The sequence below is a fragment of the Micromesistius poutassou genome (genome assembly GCF_964030765.1).
Source record: "Micromesistius poutassou genome assembly, chromosome: 6".
Classification (NCBI taxonomy): Eukaryota; Metazoa; Chordata; class Actinopteri; order Gadiformes; family Gadidae; genus Micromesistius; species Micromesistius poutassou.
The window spans coordinates 10,149,992-10,158,397 of record NC_140276.1 but is presented as its reverse complement, the minus strand read 5'-3'; the positions used below and the strand labels follow the sequence as shown (position 1 = coordinate 10,158,397).

At 45.8% G+C, this 8,406-nt stretch overlaps 1 pseudogene across 1 annotated transcript; it reads left to right on the top strand.

Moving 5' to 3' along the window:
* Positions 1-6,719: 6,719 nt before the first annotated feature.
* Positions 6,720-7,959, top strand: LOC311344827 (annotated as a pseudogene). The gene is made up of 2 exons: positions 6,720-7,412; positions 7,913-7,959. The product of its transcript is annotated as an uncharacterized misc_RNA (transcript).
* Positions 7,960-8,406: the final 447 nt, after the last annotated feature.

Below are 8,406 nucleotides of genomic sequence, written 5' to 3'. Positions count from 1 at the left end.
AACGATTCGATTTGGTTTCCGGCCCCATATGACGTCATATGGGGCCATGTTACCTCCCCTTTCTCTGCTTGGCCCGCCCAGAGAATTTGGCCCGCCAATGAGACAATGAGCTAGGACCGTGCGAGCGCCACATGTGTGTGTGAATACACACTGTAACGCAAGTGTTCTTTGTTATTTGGATAACCGTTCCGCTGTTGGTGTAAAGGCCCATTCACACCCTACGGTAAATACGGACACGGACGCTTTTGTCTGGTCCCGGAGGTCGTCCGTCAGTGGGTCCGTCGCCTCTGAGCTTACAAATCCGGAGTGCTCCGGACAAACCGGAGCACTACCACCGGAGATCGAGGCGGCAGTAGAGGCAGAAGTCCCAACCACGAGAGTAGTAGGCCTATAATAACTGATATGTATATATATTTTGTATTTAACATTTTATAGTTATATTATACTATATACTTGACCTTATAATTTTATTGTCACCTGCTTTGGCAATGCAAATGTATATTTTTTATGCCAATAAAACTTTTTTGAATTTAAATTTTGAGCAGAGAATCTGCAGGTTGGTGAGGGGTGCCACATGCCACCTCCACGTACACTTTGTGCCGGATGACACAGAGCATAATCATCCCCTCTACTAGGGATGTAAACGGTTAATCGACTATCGGTTAATTGTCGAAAATAATTTAAGCGATTAAATTAAATTAATTGTAGGTTAACGCGGGATAACCACGTTAACCTACGGGATAGGTTAACGCGGTTATCCCGCGTTACGAGACACCCGCGGGTTTCTCGCGGGCGGCGAGAGACCCGGCACATAAACATGAGGCGATCAAAACGGAGTGGAGTATGGGAGCATTTCAAACTTAATGATGACAAAGATGCTCAATGTAAACTCTGCGGTAGGCTACTACGTTTAAGTTCAGCAGCTCTACGAGTTCGCTAAGATACCACCTTCAAAACCTGCATGCAGCCGTGTTGCAGGGAGGAAGTCCATCGCCTTCACAACCGACTATCGCCGCGGTGATGGGAAGGCGAGTAGCTATGCGACGACAGGAAAGCTGAGGGCATTAGGCCTACTCAGACGATTTGCGGCATCATGATCGAAAAAGATATGATGCCAATTAGCACCACTGACGGCGAGGGATTTCGGGAGTTAATACACTTAATGGAGCCAGGTTTTAATATCCCTTCTCGAGCGACCGTAACTACCCGCCTGGAAGCACGCTACAAAAACTAAAATCTGAACATGTATTCTCAGCAGCTGGCCTCACTGTAAACAGGCTGCGCACACGACTTACTCCAGACCATGTTAATATGCTTATTTTCCTGAACAAAAATACAGGGGTCTAGGTCAGGAGTCTATTGAAAACACATTGAGACAGGAATGTTTTTGTTTCAGGAGAGGTAGCCTATATCTTAATTTAATTGTTTAATAGAGGCCCTCTAATTTTACTGTCACCTTCCTCAGGGATGATTTAAGTTGTGTTCAGTACTACATGTTATGTTAAGTTTCCAGGGCTAGTGATCTTACTGTTACCTTTCTCAGAACAAGGGGGATTCTTAAGTGCTGCTGCTAATGTTTCAAGTTTTTTTTATACTTTACCAGATAATTATATGTAGGCTTAATGTTGTGTAGGCTAAGCCCATATTGTATAGATTTAAAATTTTATGTTGCTTAATGTTTCACATGCAACAGGTGAGCCAGTGCACAATTATTTTTTTATGTATTTAAATTTTCTGTGCAGAATTTTGGTTAAATGCCATTATCTGTACCGTATTCCAACAGGTACAATAAAACATTAATTGAGGAATATAACGTGCATTTTTTATTCAGTATATAAGCAATATTTTGCTTTACGTTAAAGACACCATGAGAAATGTATGTTCTCAGGAAAAAAGCCGCTTATCAGTTAATCGTTAATCGATCGATAAGGTCAATCAACTAACGATTAATGAATTAATCGATAATTTGCATCCCTACCCTCTACAGATACCATGTTTGCGATTGTCGATGCCGGTCATTTTATACACGACAGTCACTGCCCTCTAAAGGTTGTTTTGCGTAACATCCATAACACTGAAACCGGACGGAGGTATGAAGGGTAGTCCCGGAGACAACGTTTAGTACGGACGGACAAATTTCGTCCGGATCCGGAGGTATGAGGCGGCCTTCATGGCGCATAACATGCAACACAATAACGCAAGCTTGCATGTAGCTCCCATTTGGTGAAAAGACTAGACTGCGTCGGGTTGGTTGAGAAGGAATTGGGAACCGCGACATGGAGGAAAAAAGGATTGTTTCCTAGGAAGCCCGGAGCCCCGCTGTAGCGGGCAGTGGGGCTGGGTGGGCAGCCCCGGGGTTGGCCAGCGTTCAGCAGGTAGCCCCGGGGGTGGCCAGCGGGCAGCGGGGCTCAGACGGACCGCTGCCGTGGCAGCAGGGCTGGGCGGGCAGCCCCGGGGGCGGCCAGCGTTCCGCGGGGCTCCGACGGACAATCCTGGGCAACAATCCTTTTCTCCTCCATGTCGCGGTTCCCAATTCCTTCTCAACCAACCCGACGCAGACAACCCCGGGCAACAATCGCGGGCAACAATCCCCTTCTCCTCCATTTCATTTCTCCGTTGAGTCTGTAGCCTACTTAATATTGACGTGGAAGTGGAAGAACCAGAGGCGTCTGAGAACCCGTCGCAGTCGTTTGAGATTCATAATATCATACGGAGGCGCAACCAGCTTTTGACCATGATAATATATATTATATAGATATCTAAATATAATATGATATTATTTAGATATAGAGCTCCAGGACTCCCGCCGGAGCACCCGGAGTGTTCAGTGTTCCACTGTAAACACTAGCGCATGGTACCGTGGCTGCAAGCTGCTCAGGGCCACACTCCCACCCTCCACCTTGACCCGCCTCTAAAAACGGCACGTTTGTGGAGAGCTCATTGTGGGACTGGCTCGTAGTGGCTGTAACTCTGCACCAAGGCTGAATTTCTTAAACGTCTTCAAGTACTGTATTAGGGGCCCACTAACACCTTTATTAAAGCATCCATAAAATAGCATGCCATGGGACCTTAAAACAAATAACATTTCCTAGCATTCAGCTAATATCTCCTCATGATCCAATAGCTATGCGACCCCTGAGGGTGTTGTAAAAAAAACTCTGGTCTTCTCAGCAGCACGTAGGCTGATAACTATGAAAACTATGTAAACTACACTACCGTAATTTCCTGCATATAGGCCGCATCGTGGACAAACCGCAAGCCTTTAATTTATGTATTAAAAAAACAATTGTGTGCATGAGAACGGTGAGAGCACATCAAACGCGCGTAGCAGCTAGGACCCGTCTTTCTTTACTGTCTCCGAGTGTGTGTCGCTGTTAAACACCAGACAATGAGCTAGTTTACCATGATAAGACCGCCATATGAATCTGGAAAAAATGAATAAAGACAGGATTTGGTCTCCTATATTTCCTATGCAGGATAACTCATGTGTGTTTCCATTGAAAACAAGAACATTCAAAGTGATCCTAAACTTTAAACCTACTCTACGTTCTGTTGGGCAAAAGCATCAACCAAGAAATTTAAACAAATAATACAAACTGAACTTCCACCATCATGCATAGCGCACATTTAAACAGATAAAAGAGCAAAGAGGAGCCAGCTCAATAAAAGCATCTTCCCTCATGGTATAATCTATCTATCTATAATCTATGGTATAATTCACCCCTGTGAGATGCGTGCCAGCTCACCAGCATAACCTGCAATGTCCACAAAACCAAGGAAATGGTTCCAACCCAATGTAGAAGAGTATATCACCCTTGTAGTTATGTGGCCCAGAACATTTGACTCGGACTGTAAGAAAAATAATAGCTTGTAGCCTGTAGAGGCCTAGACCTAATCACTAGTATCAAAAGAATGACCTGACAGGTGGTGAGTGATATGGCTGTGATCTAGCCCCCTAGTTCTAGCCAAAGCAGGTAGCCTCGGTCTAACATCTGCCGACAACAACCTGTATATCAAAGCAGCATCTTCCTCATGGTATAATCTGAAACCCCTGTCAAATGTGCTAGAGGGACTCACTTCACAACCAATAAGCTTTTATATAAGACAGGCAATTAACTTCCCTTCCCTCTCTCAAGCAGTCCGAGGGCGAAACAGAAATAAACTTTCAGATTTTCTAGTATTTTCAATTACAGTATCTTCATTTTACAATTGTATCTCTATGCTTGTAAAATTTATATTAATGACCATTAATACTTACAAGACACTGCTTGAAAAGTAGATTAGGATCTTCACGTAGGAACACAGGAAGTCCTTTCATGGCTGCTTCCTTGCCGTGTCTGACGATGTTGGTGGTCTCAAAGAAAAAAAGAAAAAACAGAAAGATAGCTCTAATAATAGCAAGACTAATTGTAATTCAACAGATTGAATTTCATCTGGGCAAAAGTATTGTTTGGTACTGTACTGTGCACACACCTCATCATCAAGCTTTCTCAGTATCTCCTTCAGATCCTTGCCAAACTCTGTTTTTCGGGCGCGGTACAAACTCAGCAGTAGGGGCGCATATTTTTCTACAGCAGCTCTGAATGTTCCGAGTAGATCTTTGTTTGTAATACAGTGCGGAGGTGAATTTACAGTGAGCCGTTTGACAGGAGAACAAAATAAATAGGCGGTCGACTGACCGCGGCACTAGTCTCAATGTGCTACGACCAACAACTCTGGTGGTCTGATCACGTGCTAAGTGCATGATGCCTGTAGTGCTAAGGCGAACTCACCGACGAGAAACTGTGTCAATTTCCAATGGATAGTGTAGCCCAGGGGTCCAAACTTTTCACCTACCATAATCTAAGATCCGAATCATCAGGCTGGGGCTAATATTCAGATCTTAGCTCCGCCGCCGGGGGGCTCCGCGGTCGGGGTTCCGCCGCCGGCCATAGGCCAGGTCAGGAATCTAGCTAAGATCTGCTAAGAGCTGAATGGCCCGGTGGTTGGGGACCGCTGGTGTAGCCTATCTATGGGCAATTAAAATGCATGAAAAAGGCCATGCTGTATGGATAACGCGAACACATTGGGTACCTACATCTAATAGAAAAGTATTCATCGAACCGCAGGGCTTGACCAGGCTAGTCTACATAAAAAAAGACGTGTGCAACTAGCCTAGCTAAACACCGAATTGTGTTCTCGTTTAGGAATGAGGAGTTGACGTCACGGCACAGTAAGCCGTGTAAGCCCCCCCTCCCCTCCCCTTTCCGCCATGTTGGTAGGTACGCCCCTCCGAGTGCAGCTGAGCTTTGCGTTATTGTTGACACGGTAGCTGCTAGCAGAGGAGGTTGTTGAAATTCTTTACTGTTTTAACAATGCCTGGAAGCAAGTTGCTTCAAGCAACTGCTGCGTTAAAAACTGCTCCAATGCCTCACACGATCGCCGAGGAAACCGTAAGAACAGTGGGCTACAGTTTTTTAGGTTCCCTAAATGGAGAACGCACTTAGGAGAGCAAGTATCCGACATCACGAGGAGACGTCGGATTTCTTGGGTGGCTGCAATCAGAAGAAAGGACCTTACTTTCGATAACATTCCCCAGTCGATAAGAGTGTGTTCTCTGCATTTTCACTCAGGTACGTTCTCTAAAAATGTCTTTAAATTTGTTTATGTTGTCGTCTCTTAAAGCCACGAAGTGTACCTTATGTTGGTGCGAACCCTGAAGTGCATCTGAAGTTGTTTTCTAGCAGCTAGCTAGCTACCTAACAAACTGTTGCTTCTTAGAAAATGCTCGATGGCCCAACCATTAATGTTGTTTTAAACAAAACTAGTTGAGATTCAGTTCATGACATTAGTGTTTCCCATGATTGTTTTGAGCTTAACTAACACATTTTCTGTAAAAGCTTAAAGCATTGATTATATTGCATTAAAGCATTGATTGTACATTGTACATTGCATTAAAGCATTGATTGTAATTAAAGCATTGATTACATTGAGTTTTCATAATCTAATTATTCTGTTCTAGGTAAACCATCATATGAGATGGTGGAGAACCACCCTGACTGGACACCATCTTTGTGGTTAGGCCACAGTGATGTCAAGCCAACAGATGGAGCGAGATATCAGCGGCATGTAATGCGCAGCAGGACCCAGCGCCAGGAGCAAGTGCCACCGCTGGCAGAGCATCAGGAGCAGCAGCCTCCATCCCCGACAGAGGAGCAGCGGCCTCCATCCCCGACAGAGGAGCAGCGGCCGCCATCCCCGACAGAGGAGCAGCGGCCTCCATCCCCGACAGAGGAGCAGCGGCCGCCATCCCCGACAGAGGAGCAGCGGCCGCCATCCCTGACAGAGGAGCAGCGGCCTCCATCCCCAGCACAGGAGCAGCGGCCGCCATCCCCAGCACAGGAGCAGCGGCCGCCATCCCCAGCACAGGACCAGCGGCCGCCATCCCCAGCACAGGACCAGCGGCCGCCATCCCCAGCACAGGACCAGCGACCGCCATCCCCAGCACAGGACCTGGAATGTGGACTCTGCACATCTAGAGGAGATGTAATCAACAGTCTTTTGGAGGAAAACAGAAAGCTGAAGGAGGAGCTTGATGAGTACCGGATGAATGAGAACTTTCTGAGTGGTGATGATAACATAGTGAAGTATTACACAGGACTTGCAAGCTATGTAATGTTTCATTCAATGTTGTTTTGACACTTCTATGCAGTCTCACCCTATATCTGCCTCAAGGTAGGATGAAGAAACTCTCACCCTTCCAGCTTGTCCTGTTGACTCTAATGCGCCTCAGACTAGACCTGCCAGTAAAGCACATCAGCCATCTGTTTCGGGTACACAGGACAACAGTCAGTGATGCCTTTCACCATACCCTTGGAGTGATGTATGCACGGCTGTGTCCATTAGTGCACTGGCCAAGCAGAGACTGTTTATTGACGAGTATGCCACACCAGTTTGTGGAATCGTTCGGGAAAAATGTAGCCGCCATTGTGGATTGTTTCGAGGTGTTTATTGAAAAACCCTCAAATGTACTGGCAAGGGCACAGACTCTCTCAGTATAAACATGCATACACCATGAAGTACCTAATTACACCCTTACACCTAAAGGGTGTAATTTCTTTCATATCCCAAGGATGGGGTGGGCGCACTAGTGACAAACGTATAACAGAGCAAAGTGGTTTCCTCAACAAACTGTTGCCAGGTGACATTGTGCTGGCAGATAGGGGCTTTAATATCAGGGAAAGTGTGGGTATGATGTGTGCTGAAGTTAAGGTACCTACGTTCACAAGGGGTCGTGCACAGCTGGATGCGAAAGATGTGGAGGAGACTAGGGCCATAGCACCTCAGGATTCATGTTGAGAGGGTGATTGGTGTTGTGCGCAACAAATTTAAATTCTTACTCTCCACTGTACCTGTGAACATGCTCATCAAATGTGAGGGTGAAAACCTAATGCCGTTGGATAAGATTGTCACTGTTTGCTGTGCCTTAACAAATATGTGTAAAAGTGTTGTTTGAGTGCCTCCTTACTGTTTCGTGTTGAAATAAATTCTTGAAACAACATGATATGGCGTAACATTTATTGAGAACTGTTAGAATATAACTATAAATTGAATAAATAGAAATTGACAGTGCAACATTTCAAAAGGTTGAAACAGTAAACAGTGCAAAAGAACAATGTGCATTTAAAAATAGCAATAAAGAAATCAAAAAGAAATGTGCATGGATGTACAATCTCACTCAATCAACACTATTCAGCACAAGAAGGGCAAAACCATGCAGTGTCAGCAGAAGGGGTGTCCACAAGCCCCACGCAATGGAAGTGATGCCACTGAATTGTACAGTTCTGGTTGTCACAGGCCACCATTTGACCTTCCTCTGGTCCAGCACAGAGACACCACACTGCGTTTGTTCGCTTTGGTGCTTTTTGGGCAGACTGCTTCCTTGGCCTCTTCACCACGGTCTGTGGCTGTAGTTCATGAAGCACACTGGGGCCAGGTGATGCTTGGGAGGTAGGTGGTATCGAGAAATATTGCACCGCAAGTTCAGGGAGAGCCACCTTCACAAAGAAGTCCTGTGCCTTCTGAAGCCGTGCATTCCAAAATGTTTTGTCTGGAGCTATGCGCAGAATCACACAGTCCTTCAATGTCCACACTACAAAGTCACAGTAGGCACTCTGTTACAAACAGTTGGGTCTGGACCTGGGTGTAGTACTGGTGGTTCTTCTTGAGGTGCACCTGACCATCAACAGCATGCAGACAGAAGTTGCGGTCATCTGATGAGTACGCACCAAGGATTGTGCTGTCCTTGTACTTCGCGGGGCATTTCACTTCTATGCAGCCTTTCCCACAACAAGTGCAAGTAACAATGGCATCTGGCGATGCTCCTACCTGTGGGAAGGCCGGGTTGACAAAAAACCCACAAGTTTT